Here is a 27842-nt window from a genome sequence, read left to right on the forward strand (position 1 = left end):
CGTGAGTTCGAGCCCCGCGTCGGGCTCTGTGCTGACAGCTCAGAGCCTGGAGCCTGTTTCAGATTCTGTGTCTCCCTCTCTCTGACCCTCCCCCGTTCATGCTCTGTCTCTCTCTCTCTCAAAAATAAATAAACGTTAAAAAAATTTAAATAAAAAATAAAAAATAAATAAAATAAAAGCCCCTAAAAATCAGCAAGAAAAGCTGAACAACGTAATTAAAAATGTGCAACGTGACATAAATATTATACCTAGAAATATTATACCTAAAAGGAAAAAAAATCATGTTAAACTTGCAAAAACATATGTAACCTCACTTGTAATAAGAGAAATTGAAAATTAAGCTATAAGTTGTTATTTTTCACCTGTCACAGTGGTAAAATTAAAAAAAGTTGTTAAAAGGAGGAAGAAAAAAACAAGCCCCTCGATATATTTTTGCTGGGAGAGTAAACTGATATAAGTGTTTGGATATCATTTTGTCAATATCAATCAAAGAATAAAATATATATAACTACTTCCAACAATTCATTTTACTCTTCAAGTGTCCAGGGTTATATGAATATGAATATATACTGGAGAGCATGTTTACTGATAATAACCAAGATATGTGGAAACGTATCAAATATCCATTAGTAAGGAACATTTATTGCATTATGTATATGTAAAATAAAATAAGAATACATTGCTTAATGTATCAAATATGTCATTGTACACTCATATAGGAGAATACTATGCTGCCAGGAAAGCAAATATTGTTTTTATGGGAACTATCATGGAATTATCTCTAAGATATTGTTAAGTGGGATATGTAAATTGTAGAACATTATAGAGAATATGCTGCAAGCTTTATAACAATAAAAATATATGTCAGTGTGCTTTTATGTGTTTAAGATAACTTATGTTTGTTTTTGCATGAAACACTTTTGAAGGATCCAAAACAAAACTAAATTAATTGTTATCTCCAGAAGGAATCTGGGGATTTGAGGAAATATTGAGAAAAACTTTATTTTACCTCATGTAATCCGTCTCCCTTATCAAATACATGTTATACATAAAATTATAACAAAAGATGTTTCAGTAACATAGGTAGGAGTGCCGTAGTTTTGGTAGTAAACTCAGATGCAGTGAAGAAACAAAACCAATGGGTGCCATTTGGATATGAGTAGTTAGAAAAAAATATATCTAAGATGCTATACGTTTTTGGCTTAGTATCTGCCTGGCCTCATGATCAAAGTCTATCAAATTCTGTCACATTTGCAAATATTTATTTTACTTTTATCCATTACCCATTTCTAAAGTTTCATTGACATACATGACTTTACTTGTTTATCTTTATTTGCACTTAGAGAAATGCATCATATTTACAATAATCAAATATAAATGAGAAGCCTGTGTGCCTATCTGACAGTGAATGGCATTATCCATTGGTCCAGAGGGGAACAGCAGGACCAGGCACTCCTCTTCAGGTATGTTAGTAGTTGGTAGATCTCAGGTACATTAGTGGATCTCAGTCTGGGCTGTGAACGAGAGTGGGGGTCCTCAGTGCAGATTCCTGGGCATATATCTATTTACCTCTATTAGAATTTCTTTAGTTCATGAATTAATTACTTTTTAAAATATTCCTCCTTATAAAATTATTAGAAGATATCTATTGTTAACATATTGTAATCAGCAAAATATTTTTTATAGGTAAAAGGTTTATAAATATTGAATATGTATCTTATACATTAGCATCTGTTATAAGTTATGACCTATATCCAATCTGCTATATATCCTGCACAGAATATAGTGACAGAACCAGTGATAGATGTTTCTATTCCTTACCGCTCGGGCATGTCTGTCTGATTCCACTTCTTCCACTTGGCAAAGATCTTTTTTTTTTTTTTTAAGTTCCAACATAAACTATTTTTAATCCATTAGTTTGGCACACTATGATAATAAGTAATATGGAACATATTCTATACCTTAAGGACTAGCCATAAAATTACAGACAGAGTACATTTCTAAAACAGTCCCTTCAGTGGGTCTGAGCCAACTGTGATTCACCTGAGCAAGGATTACCCACAGAAAGCTGTGCTTTCATTTTCTTCTCACCCTCTTTTTCAGTATCATGCTTTACCAACCAGGCAGATATAAATAAAAGGGCTCATCCCTATCTTTTTCTCATTCAACTAACATTTTTCTGAAAAAAGTGTTTAATAACAAAGTTTCAAGTTTATTTTCTAAACTAAAGTTTGAAAAAAAGTTTGCTCTTTAAGGAAAGCCAGGGGTAAATCTTTTAAATTATAATGCCTAGGGGTTTTTTTTTTTCTTTCTAAAATTTTAAGTTGTTACATAATGGATTCTTTCTGAATGGGGTATGACAAAGTATCATGATGTGAATTATTCATCTCTTTCATTGGCTAATGTTGTAAATCTGCAACATTTTATTTTATAAGTTACAGTGAACAAAGAGTTGGTAGAATTTCCTAAACATAGGGAAAATAAGTATTTCAAAATGTTTTTTGAAATTTATCAAACTTTCTTTTTAGGAATTTAGCTAATTTTAGGACATAATCTGGCAGTTCTTTAATCATTAAATATAGGATTACCATATGACCAGTAATTCTACTCCTAGTTATATACCCAAGAAAGATGAAAACACATGTCCACACACACACACAAAAAAAGCCTGTTCACCAGTGTTCATAGCAGCATCATTTATAAAAGCTAAAAGGTAGAAACATCACAACTGCTATCAACTAAAAATGAAAAAAACAAAATGCAGTATATCTGTACAGTGGGAGTATTTGTCCACAAAAAGGAACACAATAGTGATACATGATAAAACATGGATCAACCTTGAACACACGTTGCTAACTGAAAGAGGTCAATCGCAAAAGACCAAATATCATAGGATTCCATTCATAGGAAAGTCCAGAATAGTGAAATCTATACCGGTTGCCTAGGGCTGGGGGATGAGGGAGTAACAGCTAACGGGTACAAGGTTTCTTCTGAAGTCGGGAAAATGTTCTGAAATTGACTGATAGTGGTGGTAATGATTACACATATCAGTGAATATACTAAAAGAAAAAACCCTTGAATTGTATATTGTAAATGAGTGAATTGTACGGCATGTAAATTATATCTCAATAAAGCTATTTTTTTAATTGAAAACAAATAAAGAAAAGAGGAATCTGACACTGAGCCCATCAAGACTGGTATCACTCGCTATTCCAGGTTGTCATTAGGATCAAAATCTTCTAATCATCCACCCCTTCCATGCGGTTTTGATCACTATGATCTAGATACGACTCCTTCACCTCTATCTCATGACCACATTCCAGTATGAAAAAGAAGCAAATAATATATAGCACCTGTAACAGGAGAGCAAAAACTTACTCAGAAACCCTCATTGTTTTGCCTTTAGGGAAAGAATTAAGGCCGTCTTTAGCAGCAAGAGAGGTGGGGAATTTGGTATCTTTGCCTGGATACCTTTCCACATCAAATAAAACCTGCAGAAGCGTATGTTAGGAAGGCAGTTTTCAGAACATGTCACAAATTTGTATTAATAAGATATATTTGGGGAGGAGCCAAGATGGCAGAACAGCACAGAAGTTTTTTGCCTCTCGTGTCCATGAAATACAGCCAGACCAACACTAAACCATCCTACACACCTAGAAAACTGATTGGAGGATTAACACAACAATCGGCACAACCTGAACCACAGAATTCAGCAGGTACATGGTGCGGAGAAGTGAATTTGGGGAGCAAGAAGCCGCTGAGGGTAGGGAACCACTTTTGCGGGCAGAGAGAGGACGGAGACTGGGGAGGGGGGGAGAATACGGGAATAGCACCCCTCCCCAAGAGCAGCTGGAGAGAAAGTGGAAAGTTGGAAACAGCCGCAGGGCCTAAACTAGAAAGGGAGAAAGGAGAAAGGAGAGGGTTTAAATTCCATTACGACTATAAACAAGGGGAGCGCAAAGGCTCCAACTCTGCAGCTTGATACCTGGCGATGCTCTGGTGGGAAGGGCGAATCCCCAGGAACAGAGTGGGGTCCAGGAGGTTCTCAGGCCACATAGGAAAAAGCAGTTCCACTGCTGGAAGGACATTCAGTAGAGACTGTTGAAGCCACCTAGTCCCAGCAGACCCCAGAAAACGGCCACATTCGCTGGTGCTGGTGCAAGGTCGTTGAGGGTGAAGCCTGGTGTCAGATGTGTGTTGTGATTTTCCATAATCCCTGAAATGCTGCTGCTACACTAACTCGCGAACTTTTTCTGGGGCGGGCTGGCACCTGGCCGCAGTCTAGGGGCACCGGCAGCAGCAGGGTCCAGCAAGCGTTCCTGGGTGCAGCCGACATTTGGCCATTGCTCATTCATCCATTGCTAGGTAAGACCCTCCCGCAGAGGGGCGGAACGGGTCAAAGCCGCAGCCCTTCAGAAGTAAGGGGCTGGGGAAAACAGTCCCATCTGAGGCAAAACTTGGGACAGAGGTACTGCCTGGGGCCTGGTCACGGAGAGTGAAAAAGCAGGGAATGGACGAAAGCTGAAGACAAAGGACGGGTGCGCGATTGCTGATCTGGGAGAACAGACTGGATGGCCGGGTGGCGCCATTTTTCACCGCTCCCGCGCATACGCATGCGCACCTACCAGCGCCGCAACAATCCACCCCAGTAGGCTAGCAGCGCCATCTAGTGGAAAGCAGTGCTATTACATTGAGCCCCGCCCAACTGGGCCAACTTCGCTCTTCAAGAACACAAGTCTCACCGCCGGCTTAGTTTATGGACTATAAAGTGCTACATAGACTGACTTCTAGGGGAAAACGAAGTAATTTCAGTCCTACTTCAATCTGTTAGCAGGTTCATCTATTCAATTTGCTTTTTCTTTCTTTCTTTTTTCTTTTTCTCTTTTACATTTCTTTTCTTTTTCTTGAATACAGAAAGAGAAAAAATTCATTTTTATTTTCAATTTTTATTAAAAATATTTTCCTTTAATTTTTATTACTATATTTTTTAATTCGTGTAAATTTTTTCAAAATATATTTTACTTCCATCATTTTATTTTAGTCTACTTCAGTGTATTCACCTTTTCAAATTTTCAAACAATTTCCTTTTTATTTATTTTTCTTTCTTTTTATTTTTTCTTTTGCTTTTTTTCTTTTTCTTGAATGAAGAAAGAGAAAAACGTCATTTTTACTTTCAATTTCTATTAAAAATATTTTATTTAATTTTTTTACTATAGTTTTTGCTTTTATGTAAATTTTTTCAAGTTATATTTTACTTCATTTTTAGTCTAGTACAGTGTATTCACTTTTTCAAATTTTCAAATGATTTCCTTTTTTTTCTTTCCTTTTTTATCTTTTTTCTCTTTTTGTTTCTTTTCTTTTTTCTTGAATACAGAAAAAGAAAAAAATCATATTTATTTTTAATTTTTATTAAAAATATTTTTCTTTCATTTTTCTACTATATTCTTTACTTTTGTGTATATTTTTCAAATTCTTTTTTACCCCCATCATCTCATTTTAGTCTACTTCAGTTTATTCATTTCTTCAAATTCTCAAACAATTTCCTTTTTTTCTTTCCCCCCCTTTTTTCTCTAATCTGTCAAACCACTTTCAACACCCAGACCAAACACACCTAGGATCTAGCATCATTTATTCGATTTGTGTGTGTGTTTAATTTTTAATTTTAACATTTTTTTATATTTAATTTTTTTTCAATTTTTCTACCTCATTAATTCCTTTTCTCCCTTCAATATGACAAAACGAAGGAATTCACCCCAAAAGAGAGAGCATGAAGAAAGGACAGCCAACACAGGATTTAACCAACACAGATACAAGCAAGATGTCTGAACCAGAATTTACAATCACGATAATAAGAATACTGGCTGGAGTCGAAAATAGATTAGAATCCCTTTCTTCAGAGATAAAAGAAGTAAAAAATAGAATGAAATTAAAAATGCTATGACTGAGCTGCAATCATGGATGTATGCTGTGGCGGCAAGGATGGATGAGGCAGAACAGAGAATCAGCATATACAGGACAAACTTATAGAGAATAATGAAGCAGAAAAAAAGAGGGAGATTAAGGCAAAAGAGCACGATTTAAGGATGAGAAAAATCAGTGACTCATTAAAAAGGAACATCAGAATCATAGGGGTCCCACAAGAAGAAGAGAGAGAAATAGACGTAGAAAGGTTATGTGAGAAAATCATAGCAGAAAACTTTCATACCTCGGGGAAATACACAAACATCAAAATCTAGAAAGCACAGAGGACCCCCATTAGATTCAACAAAAACCGACCATCAACAAGGCATATAATAGTCAAATTCACAAAATACTCAGGCAAGGAGAGAATCATGAAAGCAGCAAGGGAAAAAAAGTCCCTAACCTACAAAGGAAGAGAGATCAGGTTTGCCCCAGACCTATCCACAGAAACTTGACAGGCCAGAAAGGAGTGGCAGTATATATTCAGTGTGCTGAATCAGAAAAATATGCAGCCAAGAATTCTTCATCCAGCAAGGCTGTCATTCAAAATAGAAGGAGAGATAAAAAGTTTCCCAGACAAACAAAAATTAAAGGAGTTTGTAACCACTAACCCAGCCCTACAAGAAATTTTAAGGGGAACTCTCTGAGCGGAGAAAAGATGAAAAAATATATATATGTACATATATATATTTCAATATATTTTAAAAAGCAACAAAGATTAGAAAGGAACAGAGAATACCACCAGAAACTCCAACACTACAAGCATCATAAGGACAATAAATTCATCTCTTTCAGTACTCACTCTAAACGTCAATGGACTCAATGCTCCAATCAAAAGACATAGGGTAAGAGAATGGATAAGAAAAAAAGATCCATCTATTTGCTGTTTAAAGAGACCCACTTTAGACCTAAAGACACCTTCAGATTGAAAATAAGGAGATAGAGAACCATCTATCATGCTAATGGTCAACAAAAGAAAGCCAGAATAGCCATACTTATATCAGACAATCTAGACTTTAAAATAAAGACTGTATCAAGAGATGCAGAAGGGCATTATATCATAACCAAGGGGTCTATCCACCAAGACCTAACAATTGTAAACATTTATGCACCAAATGTGAAAACACCCAAATATATAAATCAATTAATCACCAACATAAAGAAACTCATCGATAGTAATACCATAATAGTAGGAGACTTCAACACCCCACTCACAGCAATGGACAGATCATCTAATAAAAAACCAGCAAGGAAACAATGGCTTTGAATGACACACTGGACCAGACGGACTTAACAGATATATTCAAAACATTTCATCCTAAAGCAGAATATACATTCTTCTCCAGTGCACGTGGAACGTTCTCCAGTATAGACCATATATTGGGACACAAATCAGCCCTAAGTAAGTACAAAAAGATCGAGATCATACCGTGCATATTTTCAGACCACAACGCTGAAATCAACCACAAGAAAAAATTTGGAAAGGTAACAAATACTTGGACACTGAAGAACATCCTACTAAAGAATGAATGGGCTAACCAAGCAGTTAAAGAGGAAATTAAAAAGTATGTGGAAGTCAATGAAAATTATAACACCACAACCCAAAACCTCTGGGACACAGCAAAGGCGGTCATAAGAGGAAAGTATATAGCAATCCAGGCCTTCCTAAAGAAGGAAGAAAGATCTCAGATACACAACCTAACTTTATGCCTTAAGGAGCTGGAAAAATAACAGCAAATAAAACTTCAGAAGACAGGAAATAATAAAGATTAGAGCAGAAATTAATGCTATCAAAACCAAAAAAACAGTAGAACAGATCATGGAAACCAGAAGCTGGTTCTTTGAAAGGATTAACAAAATTGACAAACCACTAGCAAGTTTGATCAAAAACAAAAAGGAAAGGACCCAAATAAATAAAATCAAGAATGAAAGAGAAGAGATCACAACCAACACAACAGAAACAAAAACAATAATAAGAGAATATTACGAGCAATTATATGTCAATAAAATGGGTAATCTGGAAGAAATGGACAAATTCCTAGAAACATATACACTACCAAAACTGAAACAGGAAGAAATAGAAAATTTGAACAGACCCATAACCAGTAAGGAAATCGAATTAGTAATCAAAAATCTCCCAAAAAACAAGAGTCCAGGGCCAGATGGCTTTCAGGGGAATTCTACCAAACATTTAAGGAAGAGTTAACATGTATTCTTTTGAAACTGTTCCAAAAAAATAGAAATGGAAGGAAAACATCCAAACTCTTTCTTTGAAGCCAGCATTATCTTGATTCCAAAACCAGGCAGAGACCACACTAAAAAGGAGAACTATAGACCAATTTCCCTGATGAACATGGATGCAAAAATCCTCAACAAGATATTAGCCAACCAGATCCAACAATACATTAAAAAAATTATTCACTACCACCAAGCGGGATTTATACCTGGGATGCAGGGCTGGTTCAATATCCGCAAAACAATTAACATGATTCATCACATCAATAAAAGAAAGGACAAGAACCATATGATCCTCTCAATAGATGCAGAGAAAGCATTTGACAAAATACAGCAGCCTTTCTTGATAAAAACCCTCAAGAAAGTAGGGATAGAAGGAGCATAGCTTGCGATCATATAACCCATATACGAATGACCCAATGCTAATATCATCCTCAATGGGGAAAAACTGAGAGCTTTCCCCCCTAAGGTCAGAAACAAGACAGGGATGTCCATTCTCACCACTGTTATTCAACATAGTATTGGAAGTCTTAGCCTCTGCAATCAGACAACACAAAGAAATAAAAGGCATCCAAATCGGCCAAGAGGAGGTCAAACTTTCCAGTCTTTGCAGATGACATGATACTCTATATGGAAAACCCTAAAGATTCCACCAAAAAACTGCTAGAATTGATTCATGAATTCAGCAAAGATGCAGGATATAAAATCAATGCACAGAAATCGGTTGCATTCCTATACACCAACAATGAAGCGACAGAGAAATCAAGGAACCGATCCCATTTACAGTTGCACAAAAAAACATAAAATACCTAGGAATATATCTAACCAAAGATGTGAAAAATCTATACACTGAAAACTATAGAAAGCTTATGAGAGAAACTGAAGAAGACACAAAAAAATGGAAAAAGATTCCATGCTCCTGGATAGGAAGAACAAATATTGTTAAAATGTCGATACTACCCAAAGCAATCTGCATATTCAATACAATCCCTATCAAAATAACACCAGCATTCCTCACAGAGCTAGAACAAATAATCCTAAAATTTGTATGGAACCAGAAAAGACCCCAAATAGCCAAAGCGATCTTGAAAAAGAAAACTAAAGCAGGAGGCATCACAATCCCAGACTTCAAGCTGTACTACAAATTTGTAATCATCAAGACAGTATGGTACTGCCACAAGAACAGACACTCAGATCAATGGAACAGAATAGAGAACCCAGAAGTGGACCCACAAACGTAGGGGCAACTAATCTTTGACAAAGCAGGAAAGAATATCCAATAGAATAAAGACAGTCTCTTCAGCAAGTGGTGCTGGGAAAACTGGACAGTGACATGCAGAAGAATGAACCTGGACCACTTTCTTACACCATATCCAAAAATAAACTCAAAATGGATGAAAGACCTAAATGTAAGACAGGACGCCATCAAAATCCTCGAGGAGAAAGCAGGCAGAAACCTCTTTGACCTCAGCTGCAGCAACTTCTTACTCAACACGTCTCCAGAGGCAAGGGAAACAAAAGCAAAACTGAACTACTGGGACCTCATCAAAATAAAAAGCTTCTGCACAGCGAAGGAAACAATCAGCAAAACTAAAAGGCAAGAGACAGAATGGGAGAAGATATTTGCAAATGACATATCAGATAAAGGGTTAGTATCCAAAATCTATAAAGAACTTATCAAACTCAACACCAAAAAAACGAATAATCCAGTGAAGAAATGGGCAAAAGACATGAATAGACACTTCTCCAAAGAAGACATCCAGATGGCCAAAGAACACATGAAAAAATGCTCAACATCACTCATCATCAGGGAAATACAAATCAAAACCACAATGAGATATCACCTTACACCTGTCAGAATGGCTAACATTAACAACTCAGGCAACAACAGATGTTGGCGAGGATGCTAAGAAAGAGGATCTCTTTTGCATTGTTGGTGGGAGGGAATGCAAGCTGGTGCAGCTACTCTGCAACAGTATGGAGGTTCCTCAAAAAACTAAAAATAGAACTACCCTATGACCCAGCAATTGCACTACTAGGCATTTATCCACAGGATACAGGTGTGATGTTTCGAAGGGACACATGCACACCCATGTTTATAGCAGCACTATCAGCAATAGCCAAAGTATGGAAAGAGCCCAAATGTCCATCGATGGATGAATGGATAAAGAAAATGTGGTGTGTGTGTATATATATGTATATATATATATATATATATATACACATATATATACACACACATATATATATATATACAGACACATATATATATATAATGGAGTATTACTTGGCAGTCAAAAAGAATGAAATCTTGCCATTTGCAACTACGTGTATGGAACTGGAGGATATTATGCTAAGTGAAATTAGTCAGAGAAAGACAAAAATCACATGAATTCACTCATATGAGGACTTTAAGAGACAAAACAGATGAACATAAGGGAAGGGAAACAAAAAATCTTTAAGCTAGAGAAGATATCAGTAGAAACCCTGAAAATTAAAAAGCAAAGAGAACAAAGACTGGGGAAAGAAAACCAAAATATCTAAGGACTGTGGGACAATTGCAAAAGGTGTAACATATACATAATGAGAATACCAAAGGAGAATAAAGAGAGAAGAGAAATATTTGAAAAAAATAATGACTGGGAATTTCCCCAAAATAATGTCAGAAACCAAACTACTGATGCAGAAAGCTCTGAGAACACCAAGCAAAATAAATGCCTCCACCCAAAAAACCTACACCCAGGCATATCATTTTCAAATTATAGAAAATCAAAGATAAGGAAAAATCCTGAAAGAAACCAGAGGAAAAACACCACACCTATAGAGGAACAAAGATAACAATTACATTCAATTTCTCAGAAACCATACAAGCAAGATGGGAATGAGGTCAAATAATTAAAGTTTTGAGGAAAAAAAAAAACACCACCCTAGAATTCTGTAACCTAGAAAACTATCCTGCAAAGTGAAAGGGAAATAAAGAATTTCTCAGACAAACAAAAATTGGAGGAATTTATTGCCAGTAGATATGTCTTCTAGAAAATGTTAAAAGCTATTTAGAGGAAACAAAAATATACACCAGAAACTCAGATTTGTGTAAACCAATGAAGAGCATCAAAGAAGGAATAAGTGAAGGAAAAATTAAAAAATTGTTCTTACTCTCATCTAACACATAACAGTTTGTTCAAAATAATAATAACCAACAATTTATTTGATTGCTATGCTTATGTATATATATATATATATACTATATATGTAAGTACTGTATATACTTTTATATATACATATATACAATTACATATAAATGAAATTAATTAAAGTAATGAACCAAGTGATGGAAAGGAGGAATTAAGATTATTTTTGCTATTGTAAAGTATTCATATTACCCATGAAATGATATAGTGTCATTTGAAAGTGGACTTGGATCAGCTGTAAGTGAATATGGCAAACTCTAGCAACCACTGGAAAAAGGTAAAAAAAAAAAAAAAGGAATAAAATCAATATGCCAAGAAAGAAGAGAATATAGAATCATATAAAATGCTCAGTTAAAACCACAAAAGGTAGAAAAAGATTGGAAGACAAAAACAAGAAGAAAGATCAAGAGCAACAAATAGACAACAGTAACAAATATGGTAGCTATTACTGCAACCATGTCAATAATCACTTAGAAGATGGATGGTCTAAATGCATCAGTCAAAAGACAGAGATTGTCAGAATGGATCAAAAAACATGACCCAGCTATCTGTGGTCTATAAGAAATCCACTTTAATTGTAAAGACACATATAGATTAAAAGCAAATGGATGGAGGAAAATTTACTATGCTGACACTAATCAAAAGAAAAGTCAATCTTTATAGAAACAGAGGAGAATGGACATATAGTAGGATCTGATATCAGACACAGAGATAGGGTGAATGCCTGGTGAAGTAAAGAGGGCAGTATAAAAAAGTGTTTAATCATAGCCTCCTATTCATTACGTTAGGAGAATTACATGATATATGTGTCTCGTACCTGCTAAAGGTCATTAATTGTTAACTATTGCTTTTATTTTTTTGATTATTATTACATCTTGAGGTCTTCCCATGGGTCATACCATGAAGGACAAATAAGAGTTCTGCCAGGATCAAGATTGTGTTCTCCCAATATTGTCCAGAGTCCATTTCAGTCTTCTTTACTTGTCAGTCTCTCTCTGACTATCTGATTGCTTAGCTTCGTGCTAGAAATTTAGAGACTTCTCTGGCTTAACTCTCTACACTCCCGAATTCTGTTGGTTTTTGTCCCCTAACTATAGGCATATCTGATTCCACAGTCTTGACCTGCAGGAACCTGTAGGCTATTACCAATTATATTTATCCTGCCTCTTAAATGTGTATTGACATTTAGAAATCACATATTCCATTTTCATTAGTTGGAAACTGCCAATGTTGAGGTCATTGGCTCTCTTTCATTTTGCAGGTTAGTAACTTAACTAACTTCAATAAATTTTATATTCTTTTATAGACATGACCACATAACCACAGAGAGCTTTGTAAATACCAGCCCTATTAAAATCCAGCAGGTATATTTTAGCACACTTAAATTTGGGTGAGGGCACTGGAAATAATTAGTTTTCCTCTCCATGATGACACAATCCTCACTTACTACATGCACTCTGAGTAACACGTACCACCAATGGGAACAGTTCAAATTTTTAGTACACTTCTCTCAGAGGTGTATCAAAGCCAAAAATATTACTAACTAGCTCATGCCACACCCTAAAACAACCAGTGGTAAATTCTCTTGTGTTTTGGGGAAATAGATTTATATTTTATAATAACAATAATGGGCATCAACTAGTCACTTTCCATATCCATAGCATGAGGTCTGAATTATTATTTTAATTTATTTTATTCTATGTTTATGTTTTGAGTAATTGATTATTTTAAAGCATGCGGCCAATTATGTAAATTTCCTATTGTCCAGAAATAAATACCTAGAAAAAAAATGTGTGAGTTTATGCAGAACTGTGAAAATTAATCTCTGTGTTATCTTCTTTAAACACGTAAAAGCCTATAGTCTTATGGTCTCCATAAGGAATTCTCTGGATCCTATTTTTGTATATTTATTTTTTTAATATTTATTTATGTATTTTTGAGAGAGAGAAAAAGAGAGAGAGCATGTAGGAGAGGGGCAGAGAGAAAGAGGGAGACAGAGAATCTCAAGCAGGTTCCACACTCTCAGCGCAGAGCCTGATGTGGGGCTCAGTCTCATGAACCGTGAGATCATGACCTGAGGTGAAACCAAGAGTCGAATGCTTAACCAACTGAGCCACCCAGGCGCCCTATTTTTACATTTTTTAAATGATACGTAAATCCTTTATCAGTTACCTAGAATAAGATGTGAGCTGAATGGTGACTCTATCAGCAAGGCAAATAAAACTCTCCAAAGGTCATTGCAGCTGTCCAATTAATAATGAACCAAATGAAGTCAACAAAATAAATAATAAGGAAATACAATAAATAGTTACACACACATGGCCATGTCAAATCCTTAGAAAATAGTCCTTATGGAATTGTAAATTTCTACTCGGGTTCTCTAGACATATAGGTTAGGAAAATCCTAGCAACTCATTCCTCTCTGACAGTAGATGATATACAGTAACTTATATTTGCAGGACTTGTTCTTAGCGATGGATAACAATTCCAGAATCCTTCCTTTTATCTGGTAGGTCACATCTGTGTGACGGGCATTTTTAAAAAATATATTGTAAATCACATGAGAATTGAATTCACAAATGTTGTGTTAGAGTGCTAGTACTATTGTATGAATTCGAGCCTGTTAGTTTTCATTCCTGTACCTTAAATTTTATTATTTGCTGAAGATGACATAAATAATACTGGTTCTGATTGTTGAGAATTTGAATAAAATAGCGAATGCTGAGTCACTTGTAAGTTCTTAAATGATATGAAATTGTGGTTATACAGCATGTTTCTACAATAGCCCTTGCAGTACGGGCTGTGGATTGTAAAGCACTCCTTATCTTTGTGTATCTGAAAATGTCTTTTAGGAGTTTTTTTGCTATTTCACCTTATGTTCTGATATACTCTTAAAGCTCTTAAAGGTACAGTGGTGAAACTATGTATTTGGATAGAGCTTAATATAGGTTTCTCATATATGAGGATCAATAAACTCCACAGCAAACCTTAGGGGGAAAAATGTCTTCATTTTACTTACTTTTTTAGGTGATAGGTTAATTGAGTGTCAGATTCTGGGTTGATGGTTCTTTTGTTGATAATTGTTTTTTGTTGTGGGTTTTTCTTCTCTCTTTACCACCCATGTTTTGCTTCACAAAGAATTTACCCATTGATATTTATTTCTTTATCATCTATACCTTGCTTTGTGCTTTCAGTGATCACTTTCAGCCTGAAGTTACATGTCTTCAACTCTGCAAAAATGTGTCAACCATTTTCTTTTCAAACGTTTCTTTTCCGCCTTTTCCCCTACTATTTTCCTCTGGAACTCCTCTCAGAGCTACATTGACACATCTAAACCTACCCTCCATTTCTTGGACTGTTGTCACATATTTAACGTCTTTATCTCTTAATCCTGCATCCCCGGGAGTTCCTCAGGACTACTCTGCAGTCATTCAGTAGTGTGGTGACTTTCAGTGGTTCTATATTTCATTTTCAGGGCACCCAATTGCTTCTTGTGTCAATTCTACCTATTTTTATTATTTTCATTCTCTGTACATTGCTGTTTTTCAGCTTTTTAAGAATCATAAATATATTTCTTATAAAACTGTTTTAGATTGTTTTATTATTAATTGATTTGGAGTGAACTTTTAAAAATGTTGATTTCGTTTGCTATCCATTTTAGCATTAGTTTTCTTCACATATTTTGGAATTTTGATTCATATAATAATATGTAACAGGAAGGTTTATGTCACTCATTCTTTGTCGTTATTTCCATGCAGATCCCCAGGCCTCACCAATCGGAACCAAGTCTTGTATTTGCAGTTCAAATGTTACATTATGTTAAAAAGTGCCAAAACTGGGGCACCTGGGTGGCTCAGTCGGTTAAGCGTCGGACTCTTGGTTTCAGCTGGGATCATGATCTTGAGGTTTGTGACTTCCAGCCCTCCATTGCACTCTGTGCCAACTGTGCAGGTCCTGCACAGTTCTCTCTCTCTGCCCCTCCCTTGCTTGTGTGCTCTCTCAAAATAAATAAGCAAACTTTAAAAAAGTGTCAAAATTATTATGTTAGTGATTGATATGAAAAAGTTGCTTTTAGGTAGCACCCCTTCCTTTATTTAGGAAAATACATTTTGGGAGCTGGATCTTATGATAGATTGGATTATTGTTCTCTGCTCATAACTGCTCCCTGTTGTGGAATTATACAGAAGCACATTTTGCCATGTGACAACAGTACCTCCCACTAGAGTAAATGAAGAATGTTTATCAAAGTAAATAAATGTGGTGACTACCAGGTGAATACATATTTTATTCATCATTATATTTGGTAAAAACAACAACAACAACAACAAAAGACAAACAAAAAAATTATCCCACTTGAGACAGGTAATATGTACACAAATTTCAGAAATATTGTATTTTGAAAAAGAGAGATTTCTTTATTGTTACAGAAGTTAAAAATAATTAAATATTTTTAAATAATACACAATCAAATTGGCATATAGATTCTTGCCAGATTTGTTTCTTCCCAGAGGGTCCATGTATAACTACTTAGTGATTACTATCTCCAACATAAATTGCAGACTTTGAGATACTTAAGAGATTAATCATCCCAACAAAGTTCCAATATTTTTAAAGCAAGAACTTTAAAAAAATTAAATCTTAGCATTCCATATATACAACAGATAAAGATTGATGTGATTACAATTTGGAGGGATTTTATTTAATTTTATTTTAAAGTACATACATAAAAATAGTTAAAATCTTTGTTCATGGAAAATATTATTCTGCAATTTCATTTTCTTCATAATATTTTTAGGCTTTTCATCAGGATTAGGTTCATAAAACTAATTGGGAAGTATTCTAATTTTTCATTTTTTACATTGAATATTTCCATTTTTCTTTTCAGTCTAGGTATGGGTTTATAAATTTTATTGAAGTTTTCAATAATTTAACTTTTTTATTATTTTTTCTTATTATTTGCTATTTTTCTATTTCTTATCTTTATAATTTCATTTCTTATTTTTTTATAATTTCTTTTCTTGTACTTTAAATTTGACTTTCTGTTCTGTTTCTAGCTTTTTGATGTGAAGAATTTGATACTTAATATTAGACGTCTTTTCTCTATTCATAATTTTAGCACTGATATTTTCATATTGTTGAATATGTTCACTATTATAACAGCATTTCCTGATAAACTGGAAAATATCTTTTTGAAGATATACCTTGTATGTTTTAATTTAAAATTTGAAGAATTTTATATAATATATAATTCAACTTTCCTTGATGCATTGTAGAATAAACATACTATCACAATAAATTATAGAATTAATGTTATTCCTATTTGGGTTATATTTTAAAAATCAAAAACCATGTCCAAATTAATATTTGTACCTTTATGTATCATTATTCCTAAGGTCTAAGTCTGCAGGATATGATCACAAAGTCCTAACTTTGATATAAAAGAATGCTTTGGATATCCTGATAATACTGCTAAGTATTCCTTTGAAATATAGTAAAAATAAATCCAGATCAAGAATTAAAATTATTCTTAAAAGTTATGTTACCTCTTTTGTTGTTCAATATGTTTACATTCCATCTCCTTCCCTGCCTCAACCCACTTTACCTACTGCAGTCCTATGAATCCACTGTTTCTGAATCAAAGAACATAGTGTTGGCTAAGAAAGAAAGTATTTTCTCATAATGTAATTCAGAAGTTTAGAAGCTTCCATATGTCCTGAAATATTGCAAAGGACAAGAGTAAAAAAAAAATGAGTTTTCAGTTTAGACAATTCAACTGAGATCAAATTAACAAGTAATATTTTAAAAATAATAATTAAAATTGTTTTTCTCCCATGGCAGCAGGTTTATATTGCTCTGCTCAAGTTATAAAATAAGTGATTTGGACAGAGAGAAGATCACTTGCCTCAGATGACACCTTTTTTAGTTAATTCTTGAGCAAATTCACCATTGTCAAGCTTATATTATACAAGTTTTAAAATAAGATTTTGAACAATCATTATTATACAAGATGATATTTAGCATTTTTCATCCAGTAACGTTTCAGATCCATTTATATTCTTCCTTGAATAATGGGCTGCATGTTAACATAATGACATTTCTATTTTGTTTCGTTGGCAAGAAGCCCTATCTGACTTCAAACTTACACAAATAGACAGAGGGCCTTTTTATTATTTACTGTAAGAGAATTCGGAAAATATGTTATAAAATTAACAACCACATAAAAAACAATAACTTCATTGATTATATTCTTAGAAACAAAAGAATATTTTATAATTAAGAATATTAAGAATTTAAGTTCAAAAGGGTAACCATTTTTTTAATCCTGTGCTATCCAGCTGCTTATAATTTCCATGGATTTATGTTAATCATGAAAATAAAGAATGTGTCAAGAATGTATTATGTTTTCTGTGAAGCTACTTAAAAGATTTTTTTATTTCTGTAAGACTGTTTCATTTACTAGGAATTAGAGAAGTATGGAAAAGGACAAAAATTAAGATATAAAAATAAACACTGTATTTTTCATTAATGATAAATATATATGTCAACATTCCATATTCATAAAATTATAATTAATGTTTAATGAGTGCCTACCAGGTGCCGGATACTGTGCTAAGACCTCTGTATGCCTTACCACTTTCAAAGTAGGCCACATAACAACACAAGGTGTACTCTCTGTGGGCACTGAGTATTGAAGAAGTTAGGTAATTTGCACAGTTTACCCAATGGTGAATAAGGATTCACTGCACCCAGATCTGTCTGGGGAACCCGAACTGTTAATCATGTCACCTGTCATTGCTAACTCTCTTGAGTTTCATACCCAGAAAAATAAGAATTTAGAGCTGAGTCAAGTCACCCTTACCAATTAGGAAACACAGAATCAGAATCATGCACATTATTAGTTTTGATCACCTTTTCCTATGCTGTGTACTTATTTTTTATGTTTTTATGTTGTGTACCTTAAATTTCTTTTTAATGTTTACTTATTTTTGAGAGAGGCAGAGAGAGCGAGAGGGGGAGGGGCAGACAGAGAGGGAGAGAGGATCTGAAGCAGTCTCCCTCCGACAGCAGAGAGCCACATGTGGAGTGTAAATCCATTAACCACGAGATCGTGACCTGAGAGGAGGTCAGACACTTAACCCACCCAGCCACCCAGGCACCCCTGCTGTGTACTTTTAAGCATTTGTCACTAACACAGTATATACAAAATATCATACCTATAAGCATTTTGAGAAGCTATTTTCCCTTTCTTTTATCTTCGCATCAACCATAGCACCTGGCAAAGAAAAACATTTTTCTGAACCAAACTATCGGAGTATAAATTTTAAAAATATACTAGATGTTTCCACAGTTGTAAAAGTGGCTTAACACCATAATAAAGTCACAATTAACTTTAAACTTTGGGAAAAATTCACTGAATTACATAAAATGTGAAATCACGTATATATTAAATCAAGGGATTCCAAAGATATACAATTTATTTTATATATATACCATGCTTCAGAACCTGGGTATAGTGCACAATACAGCCCATCATTTTACTTCAAGTCTGAATATATGCAAGTGATATCCTCTTCTACTGAAAGACAAGTTAATAAGTATTCACTGAATGACTAAAGTGGTTCGATGTATCTGTTCTTAACATGTATAAAACAACCTGTATAAAATGGTAATTTTCAAAGAGAGATACCTGTACCCTTCCTGTGGACTCTCAGTTGGACTATATGTCAGTTTCTGGAATAGGTCAGATTATCTATCACAGAACAGTGTATGGAATAAACTGAATACAGTTAAAAACAAAAGTGCTTAAGAACAGTTATACTGACTAGCAGAGCATGAGGGTGTTGCGCAATAATAATCACTGATGTTTACTCACTGATCAACATATGTTGGGTACTAATATACGTCCTTTGGAGACTGCCTTATTTGAGCACAACAGGGCATTCTATGATAAGTAAATTACAGTCTCCATGTTTGCCAGTGTGAGAAAGAGAAACTTAGACATTAAATGACATGCCAGAGTCACACAATTAAGAAACCATAGTTAGGAATTGGCCTATACTATCCATCTCTAGCACTCGTACTCTTAACCCTAAAATATAAAATATTGTCTATAATCAAGAGTATTAATAAAACATTATTTAAATTCAAAGATTAGAATATATTACATCTAAGCAGTTCGGTAAATATCCGAAAAGAATCCGGGAGTATTGGAATCCAGGGACTGGCCCTTGCCTCAGCTCTGAACAAATCAGCTATGTTCTGCAGGTAACTCATTTCACTTTTGTCTGCCTCAGTTTGTTACTTTGTGTATCAAGAAGGCTGGACAAGATGCACATAAAATCATCTTCCTCTTACTCAATGCTTGCAAACATCCAACTGCATCATGGGTTGTTTTGCCTTGCATCTGACTCTGCCACCAAGTGTCTCCTCTACTCCCTGGGCACAGTAATATTTACATCAACAAGGATGAAGTGTAACATCCCTCATTGTACTAACTGGACTCCTAACTCTTGATACCTGAAATGAACACAACTGGATCATTGAAGACTGTACCAAAGAAGACAAAAATATAAACATATTAACTTAGAATTGGGATTTTGGATTTGAGTCGACCCAGGTGCTAAGCTTCAGGGTGGTGAAAAGACCTATTTGTAGGAAAAATCTTTTGGGAGCTATAATTTTATGAAATGAAAATTTCTAAATATATTAAACTATAGGGTTTTTAAAATCATGCAGTAGATAAAGTTTAAAAATTTCCTAGGTAATATTTTACACATAATACTAAACAATACTGAAAGTTAAAGTATGACACTAAGTTTTAGCAATTCACCAAAACCAAGTTACATAAATGAATCAGAGATTTTCTTATGGTCTGTAATTTGGAAACAACAACAACAAATATTTTCTATTTTGATTTATAAACAATTTATTCTCTAAATAAGACTTTCCAAATGTTGGGAGTGTAAGCAGTATTCACATAGATGAATAGAAGCTATTATGGTATGGAATACACTTTATTTGCTTACTCTCATTTTTTTAAATTTTTTTTAATGTTTATTTATTTTTGAGACAGAGAGAGACAGAGCATGAATGGGGGAGGGTCAGAGAGAGAGGGAGACACAGAATCTGAAGCAGGCTCCAGGCTCTGAGCCGTCAGCACAGAGCCCTACATGGGGCTCAAACTCACGGACCGTGAGATCATGACCTGAGCCGAAGTCGGACACTTAACCGACTGAGCCACCCAGGCGCCCCTATTTGCTTACTCTTTGAAGCCAATCTACTCTTATCATCCTTTCAGAGATCTCTGCTAAATATATACTTGTAAATTTTATGGAATAAACTTGTTTAATACGTCCAGCTGAGTGTCTTCCTTCTGGCTCATGCAAGGAAACAGCGTGACCACTCAGCTCAAAAAATGCTTGAGGCCCATATGTGGCTTGTCAACATCACGCTCCACCACGGGGCTTGGTAGCAAGAGGCTTGTGGCCCGTTACCTGCTGCCAGCAAATGCCTATGGCTGTGTGCAAGGATCCAGAATACTCTGGCTTGTTCTCTTGTGAAAGCAATATCAGAGTTGTCCGTCATCTCAGGCACCCACTCCTGAGAGCAAGAAGAAAGGAATTATTTTCTTTTAGGTTTTACCTGAATACTGTGAGACTAAAGTATCCTAACTCATTTAGGAGTTGTTCTTATTGAACCAATCAAGCCTCACCTAACAGTCGGTGACTACACCCAGCATCGTCTCCTAATCTCCTATGCGCTTATCCCCAAAATATTCTGTTTTGTCTCCTTCATCCAATAATTATTATTTCCCTATTCTCAGGTAGGTCTGTTCCATGTGTCCTCTTTAACTGTTATGGAATTATTTTTAAGAGAAAAAAATGGAGAAGTCATTAAACTGTATTGAGATATACGGCTGATTTTCATCTAAAAAAATGTAGAGTTAAATCCCTACCCTAAAATAAAAATCAATTGCAATTAAGTTAAAAATAAAAATCTAAACTATATATATGTGTACACACACACACACACATACACACACACACAAATATGTATATACATAAAATATCAACTGCAGAACTGAGGGATATAATCATAATTTTGAGATATATGATTGGAGTTAATATCAGATAACATTCAAAATGCAAATTCTAAGAAATAAGGTGGGGTGCCTGCATAGCTCAGTCCACTGAGCATTGTACTTGATTTTGGCTCAGATCACGATCACAGGGTTGTGGGATTGGGATTTTTCTCCAAAAAAAAAGGAGAAAAGAAAAAAGATATATTAGCTTGAATTTTAAAAAATACCTACATAAAAATATATATTATAAAACAATTTAAAAGATCAGTGAAAAGGCTGTGTAAATATTTGTAATACATATAATAAAGGGCTAGAATGTAGAATGCATTTTCAAAGATCTAAAATTTTACTTTTAAAGATAAAAAAACTCAATGTAATGGAGCCAAATTATGAATAGACAAATCACAAAATATAAAGTAGTGATTAAAGTATGACTAATTATCATTTAGAAGATGCTCCATCTCCCTAATAATCAGGAAAATGTTTGTTGAAACAATTTAGAAGATAAAAATAAAAAAATTAAAAAATTACAATTTTTCATTCATATTGACAAAATTTAAAGAAAAAGACTGATAATGTCAACTGTTAGTACAGATGTCCAAAAAATGGTTTCTTTCCAATAATGTTAGAAGGAACAGAAATTGACTGGTTTTTAATACAAAAACTTGATTAAAAAAATACATGTTGAAGGGATGCCTGGGTGGCACAGTAGGTCAAACCTCCGACTTAGGCTCAGGTCATGATCTCACACTTCGTGAGTTTGAGCCCGCGTCTGGCTCTGTGCTGACGGCTCGGAGCCTGGAGCCTGCTTTTTCTGTGTTTGGATTCTCTGTCTCTGCTCCTTCCCTGCTCATGCTCTGTCTCTATCTCTCTCAAAAATAAATAAGCATTAAAAAATATTTTTAAATAAAAAAATGCTTTGAAAATATATGTTGAAAACATGAATTACCTACAATGTAAATTGCTTGATTTGAGAGTCTGGCTCTTAAATTTCTTGGCCATTATCTGCAGCTAGTATTGTTTTTACACACACAGAGTGGATTGAATTATTAACTCATTTATTCAATTATTTACCCACACTTCTGGACTGAATTATTACTCAAAAAACCTATTTCCTTATTCCATTTAGATGGCAATGAAAATGTCGTTCTGGATAATATAGCATATTGATAGTTATCCTTGTGATTTTCTTCTTCCTAAAGCAAAATTGAAACATTGGAAATATATATGCTAATTGGCTTAGAAATCAACTCCAAAAGACAAAGATCTAGTTTAACCCATTCCTGAAATAACAGTTAAAGTAGTCTCAGTTATAATGTATTCTTCTTTTCCTAACTAGTCTCCTTCAATTTGTATGACTAAATACCAATATGTACTTTTATCACTCCCATGTTTGTGCCAACAAGTATTTATTATATATTTAGTATGTGTTATATACATTGCTACAGATTTTGGAGAAAGAAAAAATAAACATCACAAGGTTTATCCTCAAAAAACTGGCTGAAGAAGCAGACACGTATGCTACCAACAGCAAGGATACGAGGGCAAAAGTGGTAGACGCTGTAAGAGGTAAAGCAAAGTTCAGTGGAGAGAGGTAAGAAGAAAACAAAGCCAAATCTGGTGGACTGAAAAAATTCCATCAAGGAGTCACCATCTAATGCACATTATGTAAGACTGATACTTAAATATTTATTGTCTGTAAAATCGTATGATTTCTTTTTTTTTTTTTTTTTACAAATGTGTCCCTTCAAATGATTCAAGTAACTAGATATTTAAAAAGTATCTAGTAGGGGCGCCTGGGTGGCTCAGTCGGTTAAGTGTCCGACTTCAGCTCAGGTCACGATCTCACAGTCCGTGAGTTCGAGCCCCGCGTCGGGCTCTGGGCTGATGGCTCAGAGCCTGGAGCATGCTTCCGATTCTGTGTTTCCTTCTCTCTCTGCCCCTCCCCCGTTCATGCTCTGTCTCTCTCTGTCTCAAAAATAAATAAACGTTAAAAAAAAATTTAAAAAAAAAAGTATCTAGTAAATCCTTTTGTAAATTCCTAGAGGAGCTTCTGATTGAATGGAATTCTTTAGTGATTCCATGATGAGGTGAATAATTGTTTTCTGATATTCTTTTCTAGAAATCCAGATTCCCAAATATTAGCGAATGAAATTAAGATGGGCACACCTACCTATACATTAATCAATTTGACATTGAGTGGTATTACTGAAGGTTTTGATGAGAAACTTAAAAACACACTTTTGAAAATTAAAGAAAACTTGTAAAAGTTATTATGACATTTCATACTTTGTGTATGCATTACAGCATCATAGTAACTATGAAAAATTACAAGTTTACATAAAGGATGAATTATTATTATTTTTAATGTATCTTTTTCATTATTTATTTATTTAAATGCATTTTTAAAACTTTATTTATTTATTTTGAGAAAGAGAGAGCACAAGTGGGGAGGAACAGAGAGAGAGGGAGAGAGAAAGAGAGAGGGAGGGAGAGAGAGAGAATCCCAAGCAGACTCTGCACTGTCAGCACAAAGCCTGATGCGGGGCTTGAACTCATGAAAAGGGAGATCCTGACCTGAGCTGAAATCAAGAGTTGGAAGCTTAACTGACCAACCTACCCAGGCACGCCTTTTTTGTTATTTAGATTTGTTGACAACTTTCCCTAGTTTGTTGCTAAATCTCCTTTTTTAAAAACTTTTTAAAATTTTAAATTTTTTATTTTATTTTTCTATTTGAGAGAGATAGAGACCATGACAGAGGGGAAGGGGAAGAGAGAAGGAGAGAGAGAATCCCAAGCAGGCTGTGAAGTGGGGCTGTGAGGGCTCAAACCCATAAAACCCATGACCTGAGTAGAAACCAAGAGTCGGATGCTCAAACAACTGAGCCACCCAGGCATCCCTGCTAAATCTTTATAAATAAGTCACTGACACCTAAGAAAAACAAATTTTTCATTTAACTGCACACGTTCTGTGCCTTTTCCTCTCTCTGGCCCTTCAAAATGTCCCAGGTCCCTTAATGTCCTTCCTTTTTGTCATTTTCAACTACTGCCCTGCTGCTCTTCAAAATGTATATACACCACTCCACACCTGCCACAGACACTGTATGACCATGCTCACATGAGGAAATATTGAGTTTTATTTTCTGTTTTCTATTTTGACCCTTGAAAAAAAGTCTGGGCTACAAGTTACCTGGTTGGGAAGGGACAGCATGATCCCCTAGCTGAGGGATGACAGACGTAGGACAGTACAGTGATAGAAAGTGGCACAGAAGAAGGATCAAAGGACAGGGACAATGGACTAGTCTTCTGGCATCCATGAGAGGAAGGAAAATGGAGGACTGGAAGCTCTCTGTCTATAGAATGCTTCCTCTGCCTTTCTGCTCAGTGAACCTTTTACTTGTCCTTTAAATCTCAATACAATTGCTCCACCCTTTGCAAAGTCCTCCCGATTGTCTCAGGAGTGACTAAGCACTATTTACTCTATTTAATTTTACAATAATTTCTAAAAAGCTAATATCTTGTTACTAGCATTAAAAATATGATTTTGGGGGCTCGTGGGTGGTTCAGTCAGTTAAGCATCTGACTTCAGCTGGTTCGTGAGTTAGAGCCCCCCATCGGGCCTCTGTGCTGACAGCTCAGAGCCTGGAACCTGCTTCAGATTCTGTGTCTCCTTCTCTCTCTGCCCCTCCCCTGCTCACCCCGACTCTCTCTCTCTCAAAAATAAATAAACATTTAAAAAAAATTCTTTTTAACAATATGATTTTCTTAGCAAGAGAATTCAGCCCTGCCCCTAAAAGAGAGAGTGCTTTCTTTTAAGCTTCTGGAGTTCTAGCCTGGATGCTCCTAAGTTGAAGAGAAATACTTCTCAAGGAAGACAGCAGTCAGGCTACTTTCCAAAAATTTTATTTATTTAAATTCAAGTTAGTTAACATACAATGGTTTCAGGCATAGAACCCAGTGATTCATCACTTACATATAACACCCAGTGCTCCTCCCAAGTGCCATCCTTAATGCCCATCCCCCATTCAACCCATCTCCCCACCCACCTCCCCTCCAGCAACCCTGTTTATTTTCTGTATTTAAGAGTCTCTTATGGTTTGCCTCCCTCTCTATTTTTATCTTATTTTTCCTTCCTTCCCCTATGTTCATCTGTTTTGTTTCTTAAATTCCACACGAGTGAAATCATGTGATATTTGTCTTTTCTCTGATTATTTCGCTTAGCCTAATACCCTCTAGTTCCATCCATATCACTGCAAATGGCAAGATTTCTTTCTTTTTGATCACTAATACTCTATTGCACATCACATCTTCTTTATCCATTCATCAGTTGATGGATGTTTGGGCCCTTTCCATACTTTGGCTATTGTTGATAGTGCAGCTATAAACATTAGGGTGTATGTGTCCCTTCAAATCAGCATTTTTGTATCCTTTGGATAAATACCTTATCGTGCAATTGCTAGGTCGTACAGTAGTTCCAATTTTAATTTTTTGAAGAACCTCCATACTGTTTCCCAGAGTGGCTGCACCAGTTTGCATTCCCATCAGCAGTGCAAAAATGTTCCCTTTTCTCTGCATCCTCACCAACATCTGCTGTTTCCTGAGTTGTTAATTTTAGCCATTTTGATAGGTGTGAGGTGGTATCTTATTGTAGGTTTGATTTGTTTTTCTCTGATAATGAGTGGTGTTGAGCATCTTTAATGTGTCTCTTAGCCATCTGGATGTCTTCTTTGGAGGAGTGTCTATTCATGTCCTCTGCCGATTTCTTCACTGGATTATTTGTTTTTTTGGGTGTTGAGTTTGATGTCAGATAAGGAGTTAGTATCCAAAATCTATAAAGAACTTACCAAGCTACTTTTTAACTTTCACTGAGTGGAGTATGCAGGTGGAGGTCTAATACAAAATTGCCTGAGTCCATAAAAGATATTAGAGAGGAGAAAGATAGAGAATGGAGTGAGTAGACAAAAATAGAGAGATAATGAGCCCAGAAAATAAAACAGAACCCTCAGATTTTAAAGAAATGATTCCAGATATAGAAAAAGAAAATGTATTACCTACCAAAGTACTTCCAAAGTTGCAATTGCTTTGGTGATGATGATGAAAAGGTTGACACATGAGAATGTATTGAGCCCAGCCTCTAAGTAGTGGTGGGTAAAATACCAGCTTTCCATGTGGGCATTACAACTGTACTGGTTTATTTGTAAACTATCCCCCTGAATGTAAGCCAATTAGATTAAGCACATGTGCTTTTTCATCTTGATATTTCCAGCAACAGGGTATACATACTATTTGTGCAATAAATAGTGGTTGGATGGATAAAAAGGCACAGAATGAGAGATTGAGTGAGTTAGGCTGAGTTCTGGTACTAATGCAGGCATTAGACAAGCCAGTGATGACTCTAGTGTATCTGTCCTGTTGTCCCAGGACAATGAAATACCAGGACCAAGAAATAGCCTCTAGCAACTAAGTCTTCATTTCTTTTGCTTAGTAACAGAAAGAAAGAAGGAAGGAAAGAAGGAAAAAGAAAGAAAGAAGAAAGAAAGACCCGGGCATTTTCCCTCTATTATCTGTCCCCTGGCATATTCCTTTAGGAAAATGAAGGGCATAAATTCCTATCATCCCTGTGCATAGGAAAAGCCCATATTCCTAGAACAAAAAAATAGAAAGTCTGTCTTCTGTGTGTGTTATGATTATGTTATGATCTGTTGTATCAGTATTCCAAAATCTAGAACTAACATGCAGAAGGTTTTTGGTGTTTTGCCATTAAAAACTCAGAATAAAAGTTACATATTATAGTAAGATTTTAAAAGTCAAGTTCAAGTTTTAAGTATAGTAAGCCTTGGAAATTTTTACTCTAAAATCACCCTGGGATATCAAAAATATATATATTCAATATCTATATTTCTGGGGTTTTTAACATTTTTAAGTTTATTTATTTATTTTGAGAGAGAGTGAGCACAAGTGCGAGAGGAGCAGAGAGAAGGAGAGACAGAATCTAAGCAGGGTCCATGCCATCAGCGCACAGCCTGATGCAGGGCTTGAACTCACAAGCCAAGAGATCATGACCTGAGCTGAGATCAAGAGTCAGATGCTTAACCGACTGTGCCACCCGGGTGCCCCAATATCCATATTTCAAAACATCACTGTGATTGGGTAAAACAGAGGGATATATTTTTTTAAATACCAATACATAGATATTAAAAAATGAAAAAATTCTAATGAATAGAGAAGATTTGTTATAATGTTTACTGCAGATGTTAGGCTCTGAGAAGTTAGGATTTCCTTTTCATTTCTTAAGAATGGATCAACCATTATTAGCCTGTTGAGGGAGATGGAGAAACTATTCCTTGAATTTAATAGAAGAGAAAAATAGTCAA

At 35.2% G+C, this 27842-nt stretch overlaps 1 long non-coding RNA gene across 1 annotated transcript; it reads left to right on the plus strand.

The window, feature by feature from the left end:
- The first annotated feature begins 196 nt into the window (after positions 1-196).
- Positions 197-15423, plus strand: LOC128778256 (uncharacterized). Its single transcript, XR_008423723.1, has 2 exons — positions 197-1463; positions 15146-15423. It is a non-coding gene; the product is annotated as an uncharacterized LOC128778256 (long non-coding RNA).
- The last annotated feature ends 12419 nt before the right edge of the window (positions 15424-27842 follow it).

This window comes from Panthera pardus, unplaced genomic scaffold (genome assembly GCF_024362965.1).
Source record: "Panthera pardus isolate Hobbes unplaced genomic scaffold, ASM2436296v1 HiC_scaffold_10, whole genome shotgun sequence".
Lineage (NCBI taxonomy): Eukaryota > Metazoa > Chordata > Mammalia > Carnivora > Felidae > Panthera > Panthera pardus.